Consider the following 15,083-nt stretch of genomic DNA (forward strand, 5'->3'; position numbering starts at 1 on the left):
GACAACATTGAAGTTGGCATGTAGGAGTTTCAAAAAAATTTAATTATATTTGGTATTTTCTATAATTTAAATGAATTTCTGCGGGCTTATAGAAAATAATTTCATGTTGAACTATTGGGTACCTCTAATATGTTTAAAAAATTCACAAAAATATATTTAGACTCACAGTATGTTACATTACAACCAATATGTTTGAGATAAATGAAAATTTTAGTTATCTTATAGGGATAATTCTAGCTTCTATCTTCCTATTACAAAATATTAATTATAATAATATCTACATTTGGTCAGAAAATTTTAAAAATTTACATGACAACATAATAAGGGTTCATAAGCTTGTCATAAAAATTTCAAATAATTTTTGTAAAGTGAAATTATATATTATTCACAGATGGATACATCTCACGCATAGTTTCATATAGCTTAAGTCAAACTTTGAAGTTTGTACACCATAAAGTCTTCCCTTGCTCATATACACCTCAGGATTCGATGTAGACTTACATTTACTTTCCTAGGAACATTATTGAATTAAAATTGCCACTTGTTCTGCAAAAAGTTTAGTTTTCTATTTTTTAAATAACTAATTAAGGCACCCCATGAAAGTAGCTTGATGAATATAGCAACTAACATACAAACAAAAGCCACTAAATAAAAGATCATAATTTTAGAAAAAAAATAGAGAAAAGAACCACCAAATTTGGAGTTATTATGAGAGAGAAATACCAATTACAAAATTTAATTACGGATTAAAAAGAAAAATATAACTTACACGTATGTTCTTCACTAGATGGCTATGTTACAAAATACGTTATAAAAAATTCAATACCTAACATCTTCAAAAAGTGAACTCCCAGCGTAGTGGTTGGGCGCTGGGCTATCTCCGTGACCTGGGTTCGAAGCCCAGTTACTCTCATAATATCCGCACTCATCACAAATGAAGGAGCAGTGCAGTGTAAGGTGCTTGCTTGTTTTATTTTGAGAAGACCAGCATCTACTTAATTTTTTTATTTTTCCAAATTAATAATGTATACTATATGCCAAACCCATTCACAAATCGATGTGCAGCACAGTGGTATGGTGGCCTAGGCTGGTCTCAAAGTCCAGGGTTCAAACACTGTTTATGCTTTTTTTTTTACTTTTTGTTGAGCGGCCTTTGACTTTCGTATCATCATTTTTTTTCTCCCAATCGCAGCATACTATGCGGAGGCTGCATGAGGATTTTTTTTCTTCCATCACACGCACACAAAACAACGGCAACTTGAAGTATACTATTGCGCTACAATCGAGCCGATAATATTCGAGCAATGGAGTATAGCGTTGTGCGCATGTCCGGCTTAGGAGTGTGCATGGCTGGATGTTGGTGGGTGGACGTGGAGATTCTATCTAGATTCAAAACTTTGATTCCATTTTTCTTCCAAACCGTAAATATGTTTTGGATTTCGTTTGAACCATGATGTTATTTGGAATTTATGCAACAAAACAAGATCACATATGCATATATTTTAATTAATTTTATTTTTAAAAAAATCAACATTCAAAATATACTATAGCAACATAGGATACATATTCAACATTTTGGACATACACTTTCAACATTTTCATATAAAATGTTTAACTAGTTTATAAGAAATGTTGTATTAAATTTGAGTGAATGTTGAATATTGTATTTTAAAATATTGACTGTAGTAGTTTAGTAAAAGTGTTAATTATTGATGCAGCTTGAAGAGAGAAAAAAAAGAAAGGACGTCTAGCACCACCTGCACCTTCGAGTGACGACATGCAAGCTGCACATGCTTGCTTGCGCAGCACCGGCGCGCGGCGCACTGCTACTGGGCAGATAGGCAGCCGGCTGTGAGCTTCTGATGGGCCCGCCGCGTGACAAGGGGTTGTTCGGTTCCAGGGGATAAACTTTAGACCATATAGAATTTTAGTATTTAGAAATATTAAATAAAGATTAATTATAAAACTAATTGTAGAACTCTATGGCTAAATTGCGAGACGAATCTAATGAGGTATATTAATCTATGGTTAGCGTATGGTTACTGTAGCATCACTGTAGCAAATTATGGATTAATTAGCCTCATTAGATTCATCTCGCGAATTAGCACTCAGCTGTCAAAAAAATATTTATAAATAGATTTTATTTGATACTATAAAATGGTAAGATTTTTTTTGATGTGACAGGGACTTAAAAAAAATTCTAGGAAACAAACAAGCCCTAATTGGGCTTTATAGATATATTTGTTATCCATCTTCCGGAAGGGGGATAGGGAGCCCCGGTCCCGCCGGCTATCAGGTTCTGAGCAGGGCAACAATACTTTGGCTGTACTAAAAAAAAGCAAAACTTTGGCTTGTAATCTATCACTTTCGTGCTACAGTTAAACAACTATTGGATCAATTGTTTCAATCTTTGTTTCCATTTAGTTTTATAAATTGCGGGATTGCCTATTCGATCACCCTACTCTAGTGCGACATCAAGTCCCTCCACTTATTATTTAAGGACATGTGCAATTACACATTAATTTTAAAATATATGGTTAAAATAACTATGACGATTTCTATGATATTAATGTGAAAACGTCATGTTTTGTAAGCTCAGTTATGACGAATTCAATAAAACGTCATTAAGTTTTAGGCTTAGGGCCCATACTTTCAAATTCATGACGAAAATCTGAAAATTGTCATGGATTGTGTGCAATTGTGATGTTTTTTCAAAATGTCATAAAAACTTTCGTCATAGATCACCACATTTCTTGTAGTGATAGTTCCATAGGTCATTATATGTTTATGGTAAAAAATTTCGCATTTTTTTAAAATGTTTTGCTGCTTTATTTGAATTAAACGATGCAAACTTCAATATGAAACATATCAGGTGCAAACCAACCTATTCGTGCAAACCATATAAACTTCAATCTGAGCCACTGGATCAACATCCAAGGGGCATGGAGGGATTGGGTAATTTTACAATTAACCTCCCGCCTCTAATTACACTTTTGCAAATCCCCCCTCCCACTCCCCTGCGCATCCCTTTGATGTTGATCCGGTGGCTCAAATTGAAATTTGCACGGTTTACATGAAGGAGTTGGTTTGCACCTAATATATTCCGTATATGTATATATGTAGAGGCACTAACATAGCTAGTACATCTCATCATCTCCCTTTGTAAATGGATGCAGTTAATTACTGCAATGATAGCAAAATGCCTTCTTAGTGAATATAAACAGTGCTGTTTTGGCCGTGCTGAGAATGTTCAGTACTACTAGATGGGATCATCGCCAAAATATAGGGGAGATCAACAGTGTATTTATTGCTGCTAAATAGTAGACCTAGCTCGCCATAGGAAATTAAAGTTAAATTCGCAAAAATGGTTTCCCTCATTTTTAGGGCAAAAGCGGATTTCCTAATGTGCAATTCAGAAATTATGTCACGTTCAAGAAAAAATCAGAAATTATGTTATGTAGTCTGTTTTAATCGTATTCTGTCATATATAATCTTTGTAGACAGCATATAGGTGAATTTCTCTGGGATATGCTGCGGTCTATTCTCCTTTACCACGCGACAATCAGTGGGCTAAAAACAAAAAAAAAAACACATCATAGCACTACTAGAAAACAGGCATTCAGCACCGGCTGAGAAGGGCCAAAGGAACCGGTTTCCCAACCGGTGCCCCGCAATCGAGATCAATGGCCTCGCCTTAAGACACCGGGTTTTTCAACCGGTGCCTTAGGCTTCCATTGATACCGGTTGGAAAGACCAACCGGTACCGGTTGGTCTTTCCAACCGGTACCAATGACATTTTCCCTTTTTTTCCCAAATCCAGTTTTGTTTGTTATATTTATTACTGTTTATTCTTTTATAATTGCTAAACGCACTCAAGCTCTACAATACTATACGTTCATTGGTCGTTCGTGCCGTTTTCAGAGAATATTTGAAACTAACTAAAATTGAAATGCGAGTATATAATTAAGCTAATTAGATGAACTAATATATTTATAAATTTACAAACATCAAGGCATAAAGTTTAAAAATATTTACAAATGTACAAGTCATGTTGGCAGTCCAACTACTGGTCCCCTTAGGAGGTCGATGGAAGTTCTCTATGGATGTGACCGTCGTAGTAGAACTCGCCTCTAGGATCCAAGATCTCGTTCAAAATGAATCCGGCGAGCTGCTCGCACACGGCATTGATCTGATCAGTAGAGTAACATTCATCCCCCATTTGAGACATCTATCGTTTAGAAAAAAAGAATTAACATCATGTGCGTTAGTACAATTATGAAAATGCACTAGTGAACAGTTTGGACGTACTCTCATGTCTTCATCAGTAGCCTTCCCGCATAGAGTCATGATGTGCAAGTAGTCACATACGTAGTACCCGCACCAATCAGTTCCTTGTTGTTGTCTCGCACACTTAAGGAGAAACAAATAAATTACTCAATTTAGAACAATTTGGGATTATATACTTAACTAGACAAATCTTTATGAATCAACATACCGGATAATCCATGTTAACGTTCAGTTCGGGCCTCCATTGACCACGTCCTTTGTTATTTTTCACAAATTTTTCCCAAACCCTGCGCTCAAAGTTAAGTTTGATATTCAGGAATTGTTATTAACAGAAAAAAGATTTGATTATGCAAACTGAACTTACCCGTTCAAGGGTCTAGGATATGTTGGATTGCAGACTTTGGATTTATAATTGATTCAAAAACTATAAGATTGCCGGTCTCTACGGAAAGTATGAGTAAAATCCAATGATAACTGCAGATATACATAGGATATATACATACATGCATTAGACGACTTAGTATTTATTTAGTAATATAACAGAGGATTGAGTCGACCAAGTCTTACCCAAAGTTGTATGGTATGAATATATAGGATTTGTAATTTTGGCTAGTCAACGAATCATACATGTTTTGGCACGTTTCCTTGTAATTTTCATTGAACACTTTCTGGTTGACTAGCAAAGGAGACATGAAGCCGATCTGATGGTGCCATCCATGTTTTTGGCTTCTTTGGGTCTCCTGTCTAAACGATACAATAGAAATTTTATAATGCACACATATAATTATGTTCTTGTTAACAAAAAGTATTAATATAGAGGTAAGTGATACTTACAAAACCCAAATGGTGATGATAGAGGCGTCGAGGGCTTGTCGATGGTAAATGTGATATAAATTTTCGAAGTACACCCAGAAGTCGTCCTCCCCGCGGAAGAAATCATGGTCACGATACTTGACTCCAAATATTTTCCCTTCGTCATTCGACATTCGCAGGTACCATCTATGCAAATTGAACATCTGTGTGCCTAGACTTTTCTCCTCTTCCTCAGTGACAAAAGGTTTTCCATGCTGGAATGGAGTAAGAATGGGAGCGATAGGGATTTCCGCCTCCACTTGCCCCATTGCCTCCTCTAGCGTTAATCCAGTTTCAGAAAGAAATATCGCGGCCTGTAGGTCTGCCTGGAGTTGTATGTCCGTTGGGTGTAGGAGTGGCAACCCTGGCACCCGGAGGGGCTCGAGTTCTTTTTTTGTGTGCCAAGCTGAGGAATGGTCTTGCCACATTTTTTCTTCAGATTTCTCACCTTGTGTGCCTTTGTCAGAGTACGATCATAGTACAAGGGTAAGCTTTTCGGTTTTGGTGGGTTGTCTAGGTTTGCGAGAAGCTTTTTCCCTAGTTCTAGAGGTACATTTTCCCTCGGCGAGGGGACTTTAGGCTTCAATTGTTCTTTTATATATCGAGCAGTCTCCTCTTCCAACTCCTCAGCGGTTTTCTCGTAGGTTCATTGTCTTTCGACCATTTTCTGCTTCTTCTTTGAGGGTCCAGCCACTGGGAAGGATGCTGTCTTTTTCTTTCCTTTTTCTGGTGCAGGAGGAGTTGGAGTACTCGTGGCCCTTTGCGCCGGTGGAGACGGTGGTGAAGGAGGTGGTTGTGGGGACGGCGGTGAGGGAGGCCGCGGAGATGGGCGATCGGTCTGCACGGGAGCCGTTGTGCTTGCAGTAAGTTTGATGTCGGCCTTGTGCCATAGAACGACCCCGTGCAGTGCGTCTCCCAATGTCTTCTCTCCATCCCCTCCAATGAAGTCGAGCTCAAGATCCTCATTGTTTCCAACTATCTGCTCGACTGTGACTAAGGTGTAGCCAGGGGGTATCGGCCTTCCATGAATTGTAGTAGAAAGATTCAGGGGCAGGGCTGACCCGTATGCGACATGAATGGATATATTTCTTGCTCGCACATGAAGCTCGTACAGTGTCGGCATGGTGACATCATCCACTGGATACCTCTGGTCATCTACCGCCGATGGCTCAATCTAGGGTTGCTGTTCTACTTGTATGTCGGGCGCCACCGTGGATGCACAGCTGCTGCGTCACTGAGAGGCCGGGCTTATCACAACATCCGGGTGCAACCCAGCAGTGCCCCTTTGGCTCAGAGCTAGCTGCACTGCCTCATTGACCCTGGCGTCCATCTGAGATGCCAAGGACGCAACCTTCCTGTTCATCTCTTCTTGTATGGCACGAAGTTTCTCTTCCTATTCGGCTTTGCTCTTTCGGTGAGTCTTGTAAGAGGAATCTCCGGCCCAAGCAACTTTCCATGGGACCACGCCGATGCCACGGGCTCGTCTAGGGTGTTCTGAATTCTTTAATGCCCTTGTCAGCTCATTATTCTCCCTTTGAGTCTGGAATGTTCCTTTTTGGGTCTCATTTATTGCAGCGACTAGATCGCGGGACACTTCTTGCATATGCTCGGGCACGACCAAACTTCCATCCACCTGGTTTAGTGTCACGCCAGTAGCAAATAACCACCACTTGGATCTATTCGGCCAATCCCAAGTTGTCGGCCTGATGCCTCTATCCATAAGGTCCTGCTCCATCTTCTGCCATTTTTTAACTGACTTCTTGTACTCGGCAGCCCCAAGGTGATGGATGTACTTCTTATTTGCTGCATTCACCTTGGCCTGTTCGGATTTTTCTTGGGCTTCCTCTGATAGTTTGTATTGTCTGAACTCCTCCCAGTATGGTTTAACCTGAGGAAGATGGTCCCAGTTCGGCTCCTTATCCTTCTTGATGTAATTGATGTACAACTTCTTCTTGAAAGTTGCAAAGGCAAGGGCCATCTTTTTGAAGGCACATTTCTTCACAAGTTCTTGGTCAACTCCTTCAAGAAGAGTGAATATATCCTTGAGTTCTGCCCATAGCATTTCCTTCTGATGTGCAGGCACGGCATGTTGCTGTTCTTCGGGTTTACTCGTTTTCCATAGTCTTGTGGTGATCGGAATTCTTGCCCGAACAATAACCCCATATTGGTTGACAAATTTTGTGCTAGCAGCCTCTAGAGCACTTGGACAGCCCTCTGCGTCCACTTCTGTGACGACCTGTCTTCCCTCCATTTTCTTGGTTGGCCGGCGTCTCCCTTTTGACTGGCTCAACGAAGTCGATGCGGAGGTCGACTAAATTACAGAAAAGATATGTTAATCGCAAAACTAATCTACCGAAGTCACCATGCATATAGTTTTAAGATTCGTACTGGAACATGCTGCTGTTGATTGGGCGGCGGCGCAAAGTCATCATCTTCTTCATCGGCATCTCCAGACATATTTAGGAACAAATCAGCTGTCCGAGCATCTTCTTCAGCGATTGGCTGGGTGGTGTTGGCCCTCGTATCTTCGTTTATTGCGTCCAACATGTATTGCTTGGCGACCTCGTCATCACCGAAGGGGTCCATCCTTAACTGAAACTGTAAAAATGTGTTAGAGTATGTGTCCATCCTTAACTGAAACCAAAGGAGAATTCAATTCTTTGAACGAATATGCGTGTTTGAGAGTGTGTGTGAGTGTGTGTGTGTGTGTGTGTTAGAGGGACAGAGAAAGAGAGAGAGAGAGTTAGTGAGTGTGTGTGAGTCAGTGTGTGTGTGTGGGTGTGTGTTAGTGGGATAGAGAAAGAGAGAGAGAGTTAGTGTGTGTGTGTCAGTGTGTGAGTGAGTGTGTGTGTGTGTGTCAAGGGTCGAGGGTCGATACTTTATATAAATGTGTTAGAGTGTGTTAGGGTGTGTTTGTGTGTGTGTTAGTGTGTGTGTGTGTTAGTGGGAGTGTGTGTTAGTGTTAGTGTCTCTGTGTGTGTTAGTGAGAGCGAATACGAACGGGTTCGAGCTCGAGAAATAATTTAAATCAATCTAAATTACAAATGCAATACTTGTAATCAAGAATTGTACATAAAATTATTACTCGTCGTCGTTACTCGTCATTACTCGTCTTCGTCATTACTCTTTATCGTCGTCATTACTCATCGTCGTCATTGCATTATACAGTGCAATACACGTAATACTCGTCGTCGTCATTACTCGTTGTCGTCGTCATTACTCGTCGTCGTCATTATATTATACAGTGTAATAAAATTATACATAAAAGTAATAAAATTCTATCTAATTATACAAACTAATTATACTATAATTATACAAACTAATTATGCAAACTAATTATACATAAAATAATTATACTATATACATATATAATACACTAAATTCTATCTAATTGTACAAACTAATTAAAAACTAAATTCTATCTAATTAAAAACTAAATTCTATCTAATTATACAAAGTAATTATACAGAATATATAAATAAATAAAACAATTAAGAAAAAAATAATTGCTTACGTAGGAGGGGGGCGACGCGTGCTGCAGGTGAAGGGGCTGGCCGCGCGTGACGTCGAGGAGGGCTTGCGACGGCGATTGCGCGACCACCAGAGAGGTTGAGGAGTGCGCGGAGAGTGTGTGACGATCCGGGCCGGGCGCGTGGAGGTCGCCGGAGTCGACGTCGACGATGAGGTTGGCGCGTGCTAGAGCGGAGGAGGGGCGGAGGCCACCGGCGCGGGCGGACGACGCCGGACCGAACGCAGAGGAGAAGCGCCGGCGGTGCGATGATGCGGCAGCGGCGGCACGACTATGCGACGGTGCGCGCGCGGAGATGGAGGGCGGCGGCGGTCGACCGGAGGAGTGCGCTGGTGAGCAGTGGAGAATTGGGAAGAAGAAGGCAATGGATTTATACCCCTGGCCAAGGGTACCAGGTCAAAAATTCAACCGGTACCTATGTAGGCCTTAGGTACCGGTTGAATCTCCAACCGGTACCAAAGGTTCTCTTTTCTTTTCCCCTTTCTTTTTCTCTCGTAAATCTATTAATTGACTCATAATTCATAATAAATCTGATATTTGCATAATAAATCTGATAATTGACTAGAACATCTGTTAATTATCTAATAATTTAAATAATTGTCTAATATTAAAATAATTGTCTAATAAATTTTTTAATTGCTCAATAAATTTATTTACTGCCTAATAAATCATTTAATTGCCCAATAAATCTGATAAATGCCTAGCAATGCTTCCTTCTGGAGGAGCCCGATTACGAACGTATTTCTTTAGGACTGCAAAGTATCGTTCAAAAGGGAATATATTATGAAAAAAATAGGACCGAGAATACCAATTTCTTTAACCAGGTGAACTAGAAGATGTGTCATAATATTGAAGAATGACGGAGAAAATATCATTTCAAGACTGACTAAACTTTGGACAACATCCTCTTGTAGCCTGCTTAAACTCGATGGATCAATTGTCTTTTGAGAAATTGTGTTGATAAAGGCGCATAGCTTTATGATTGTTGCTCGAATATTAGCTGGTAGAATACCTCTAAGTGCAACTAGAATCAATTGCGTCATCAACACGTGACAGTCATGGGACTTTACGTGTGCGAATTTCTTCTCTTTCAAGTTCAGTAGCCTCTTTATATTCGAAGAGTAGCCTGATGGGACCTTGATACTGTTCAAACAGTCGAACATACTTTGCTTCTCTTCCTTACTAAGAGTGTAGCACGCAGGACCTAAATAATGACGTCTTTTATCCCTTTTTTCTGGATGTAGGGCGGCCCGTTGTTTCATACATTGAAGATCTTGCCGCACTTCTAATGTATCCTTTGGCTTACCGTAGACACCAAGGAAGCCTAGAAGGTTCACACAAAGATTTTTGTTAGGTGCATCACATCAATTGCGTGGCGGACGTCTAAGACTTCTCAATAAGGTAACTCCCAAAAAATATTCTTCTTCTTCCACATAGGTGCACGTCCGTCATCACTCTGCACTGATCTGCTGCCGGGTCCTTTTCCGAATACTACTTTTATATCTTTGACCATTTCAAACACAATTTTCCCATAACGGTGCCTAGGCTTGGTACGATGATCTGCCTTTCCATTGTAGTGAGCATGCCTCCTCCTTAATGGGTGCTTGATCGGAAGAAATTAACGATGACCCATATACACGATCTTCCTACAGTGCTTGAGGTACATGCTGTCGGTTTCTTCTAAACAATGGGTGCATGCCCCATAACCCTTATTGGATTGTCTAGAGAGGTTACTTAGTGCTGGCCAATCGTTGGTGGTTATGAAAAGTAATGCACGAAGGTTAAAATGATCCTCTGCATGCGCATCCCACATACGAACACTCTCCTCTTTCCACAACAATAGAAGATCATCAAACAGTGGTTTCAGATACACATCTATATCGTTACCGGGTTGCTTCGGGCCGGGGATAAGCACCGGCATAATAATGAATTTCCGCTTCATACACAACCAGGGAGGAAGGTTGTATATACAGAGTGTCACAGACCAGGTACTATGGCCACTACTCTGCTCACCGAAAGGATTCATGCCATCCGTACTTAAGCCGAACCTTATATTCCTCGCATCATTTGCAAATGTTGGGAATGTTCTGTCCACTTTTCTCCACTGCGACCCATCAGCGGGGTGTCTCAACATATTGTCTTGCTTACGTTCTTCTTTGTGCCATCGCATCAATTTATCATTCGTTTTGTTCATGAACAAACGTTTCAGACGTGGTATTAGAGGAAAATACCACATCACCTTGGCAGGCACCCTCTTCTTGACACGCATCCCCTCAACGTCGCCTGGATCATCTCGAGGGATCTTATACCGGCATGCGTTGCATATAGGGCATGAATCCAAATTTTCATACTCACCTCAATATAGGATGCAGTCATTAGGACAAGCATGTATCTTTTGTGCCTCTAATCCTAAAGGACAAACAATTTTTTTTTGCCTCGTATGTTGTCTCCGGCAAGGTGTTACCCTCAGGGAGTAAGTTTTTTATAAGTTTCAGCAACTCCTCGAATCCCTTGTCAGACAAACCATTTGATGCCTTCCATTGCAACAATTCCAATATGGTACCCAACTTCTTTTGGCCTTATTTGTAATGTGGGTACAACAATGTTCTGTAGTCCTCCAACATACGCTTCAGATCTCTCGATTCCTTTTCTGTTTGGCAAACTTCCTCAGCTTTGCATAGCATCTGACCAAGATCATCTTCTACAACGTATCCTTCAGTATCTTCTTCAGGCTCACCCATTACAGTGTCATTGAAAAAGGTATTATAATTGGCTGCAAAGTCAGGAATCCTGTCCTCTTCTTCGACATTATTATCCAGCATAATTCCTCTTTCTCCATGCTTGGTCTAAACATAGTAGTTCGGCATGAAACCACTATTGAACAAGTGATTGTGGATGGTTCTTGATGATGAGTAATCCTTCTCATTCTTACAGAATTTGCATGGACAACGAACGAAACCGCCATATTTGTGTTTCTCGGCCGCTTCTATGAATTCATGCACGCCATCAATGAACTCCTTTGAACGCCGGTCGGCCATGTACATCCATTGCCGACTCATCTGGATCCACAATACATTTATATACATCATTGTAGTGTACAAATAGTTTATTCATACTACCAATTTATAACTAACATTGAATACACTATTAATAAAATTTAACTACAAAATTATAACGATGCCTAGAGCATTGAGGATTTGGGATCATCGTCTGTGCAATGATTCTCTTTGGCACGGTAATTCTGGTTGTATTAATGGCAGTGGCATGATAATATTTTTTTCTTGTAGACGCGCACGCTGCAGCGCAGCAGCGGTAGGCCTAGCTGAGCTGCGGGTATCGAATTGGCGCAGCATGCATCTCGAATGTGGAATTTTGTAAAGTTTTGGAAATTTGAAGGGAACTATATAAAGCCCCCTTGCATATGTAATTGATAATATTTTCATGCAAAATTTAAATTTAAATATATAATTGATAATGCATATAACTATAATAAATAGATACTATTCACTTATCAAATAAATTGATAAAACATATAAATACAATAATTTGATAGTATTCACATATCAAATAAATTGATAACGCATATAACTACACTAAGATGCTACAAATAAAAATAATTATCACATGTATAAACTAAATTAAATGATAACTACTTCTAAAAACCAATTGCTAAGTTATGGAGAAAAATAACTAATCTTTTTTGAAAAAAAAAACAAAAAATCCCCCCTCCCCTCACTCAGCTGCCATGAACAGTGAGTTCACGGCAGCTTGGAGGGGAGAGGGGTTGGGGTATTTATAGGCGTGGGCCAAAGGCACCGGTTGGTGCTCAACAACCGGTGCCAAATAATAGGCTTAGGCACCGGTTGAAGTTACCAACCGGTGCCTTTGTGGTGGGCTCGTGGCGGCACCGGGTCATGGCAGAACCCGGTGCCATTGTCCGCTTTTTAGGTACCGGTTGGTGCCACCAACCGGTACCAAAAGAACACCGGTTGGTGGCACTAACCGGTGCCTATACTGGGGTTTTTGTACCGGGTGATGCTTTAACCCGGTAACAAACCCCTTACCTTTGATCGCCACTAGCCAAAGTTAGTGGCTGCTTTTGCAGCCGGAACTAATGCGTACCTGCTGCTTTTACGCATTAGTACCGGCTGCAAAAACAGCTGGTACCTTTGGCCAAGATCTTTGGCCCGTTTTCTAGTAGTGTAGACCTTCCTGCAGAATGCCACCCACTAAATCACTTGGACTATGGATGGATTGTATCGCAAAAAAAAGACTATGGATGGATTGGATTCTAAAATGTTTCTACAGCCACAACAGGGCCCAGCTCAAATTTTGTGGGTTTTTTTTCCTACCATCAAAATGTTGAGTCTTGGTTATTTGTTGTTTTTCAAGGGAAAAAGGAACTATTGGATTCTGAACTTCTGATGCAAGTTTAAGCAAAAAATATTTATTTACTTGAGTTAGTGTGTTAGGTTGTTCTATTTTTCTTTTAATTATAGGTCACGAAAAAGTTAAACTGAAAAATGTCGTGTTCTGATGCAATTGTCAGCAACGTACAATATTTACCTAATGCTGAAGTGATATTTACCTAATGCTATACGTCATAAGTTGTGACTGGACCTGGTATTGATACAATCATCAGATGATGAACCGGTGTTAGTTGTTGGTTAAACCAAAACATGGTACTTTCCTTTCATAAAACAACCTTGAAGATCCATCATAGATAAGAGTGGGTCTAAACTTAGAAATGTGTCTTCGCCACAAGTACAACTGGGATATCAAAAAACTTGTGGGTGACTACGTGTCCAAGATGTGAGTTGATATAAAATATTTGGATCGAGCTGCCACGAAATATAGGTGACTTTTTGGAAGAAGACTGTATTGATGACTTTGGTAGAAGACTCTGTACCAAGGAGATTGCCAGAATGGAGAATGTCCTTTTGTGGGCTGGGTATCAATGTAATTGGATATTTTTCCAGAGGTTTTTTTTGGTAATTTAGGATAGAATATTCACTTTCTGAGCTGGTTAAAGTCATTCCCAGGTCCCTCCAACTCAAGCAACTTAAAAATACCTGTTTTTAGAATATATGATGGTGTTTAGAATAAACTAATTTTCAGTTCAAAGTCATATATTTGAAAAATGTATAAAAGTACTTGATAATCGCCTAAGTTAAACCCAATATATATTTTTCGTGCGTGAAAACTAGATATTTCTTGCAACAACTTGGCAAGCCAGCTTATAAACACTGCTGTAAGTCAATGATAGCATGGCACTCTTGCTGTTTTTCACATTTTCAAAACCAGTGACAACGACTTAGTGCACGAGGCCAGGACTTGAATTATTCAGGTTCTGCTTGCGAATGAAAACTGTACAGGATGATAGACATGGAGAATAAATCAGCTGGAGGCTTAAAATTTTCATGGTTGACGTACAATTGCGGGAATGCATTTTCCACTTTCCATTTGTCCTTGTGCTTATTACTTGCTACGAAAATTCTTAGTTCTTCAAAGAAAAGAAATGTTTTTTTATAAGTAAGGCACTACGACTTATCAAACTAGGTGATGGACTTTTTTTCATTAAAAGTTTAGTTTTGAATGTTTTGTGTGTCGTATATCAAATTAGGCCCGAGACCAACTTTTTCATGCATGTGACGCCGCGCCTAAAATTAGAGAGAAAATAGGAAAACCGGAATGAGAATGTTGCAGCAAAAATTTCACTGTGTCCTCACATTGAACGCCGTCCACTCGTCTAAAGATGCAATCATGCATCCATCCATGGCAACGAATACCCAAAACATTGGGAGGTCCCCGCAAGAAATAAAATATAAAGGACTATTACATTATTCAAACGTAGCTCAGGGGCCTTGGTTTAACTTTACCCAGACAGCCCAGCATGGCAAGCAAACCCGGCGGGCATTAAGATTCAGAATGGGGCAACTGTGCTACTAAGTGCTAACAGCAGGTAGCGGCCGCTGCAAAGGAAGTGTAAAGGAAAAGTTTGGACGGCGCAAAACGGCAGGAACACGTTGGACTGACGTGGTTTCGTCCCAGCTCATCGTGTTCATCGGTTATGATTTTTTAGGGTGTGTTTGGTCTAGGAGCAAGCTGGACGGAGCCATCCTGTTTCTTGTTTGGTTCACGAGCACTAGGATCGAGCTATTTCTTTACACCAAGGCTGCTGCCATACGATGAACAAGAAGGTTAAGCAGGTGCTGGTGAAACTCTAGAGGAGACTTTGCTTGTCTTTTATAGTTGCGCAACAAACTTATCCAAACGCATTCTTCAAAGAAATGAATTTACATTTTGGATGTTGGATGAGGATCCAAAGATCACAGCATCGTCTATGAGTTTTTCTTTGCATGGCGTGTGTCCTCGCTACATGACTAATTCTTACTCTTGTGTTCATCACACAACT

The sequence above is a fragment of the Panicum virgatum genome, chromosome 3K (genome assembly GCF_016808335.1).
Source record: "Panicum virgatum strain AP13 chromosome 3K, P.virgatum_v5, whole genome shotgun sequence".
Lineage (NCBI taxonomy): Eukaryota > Viridiplantae > Streptophyta > Magnoliopsida > Poales > Poaceae > Panicum > Panicum virgatum.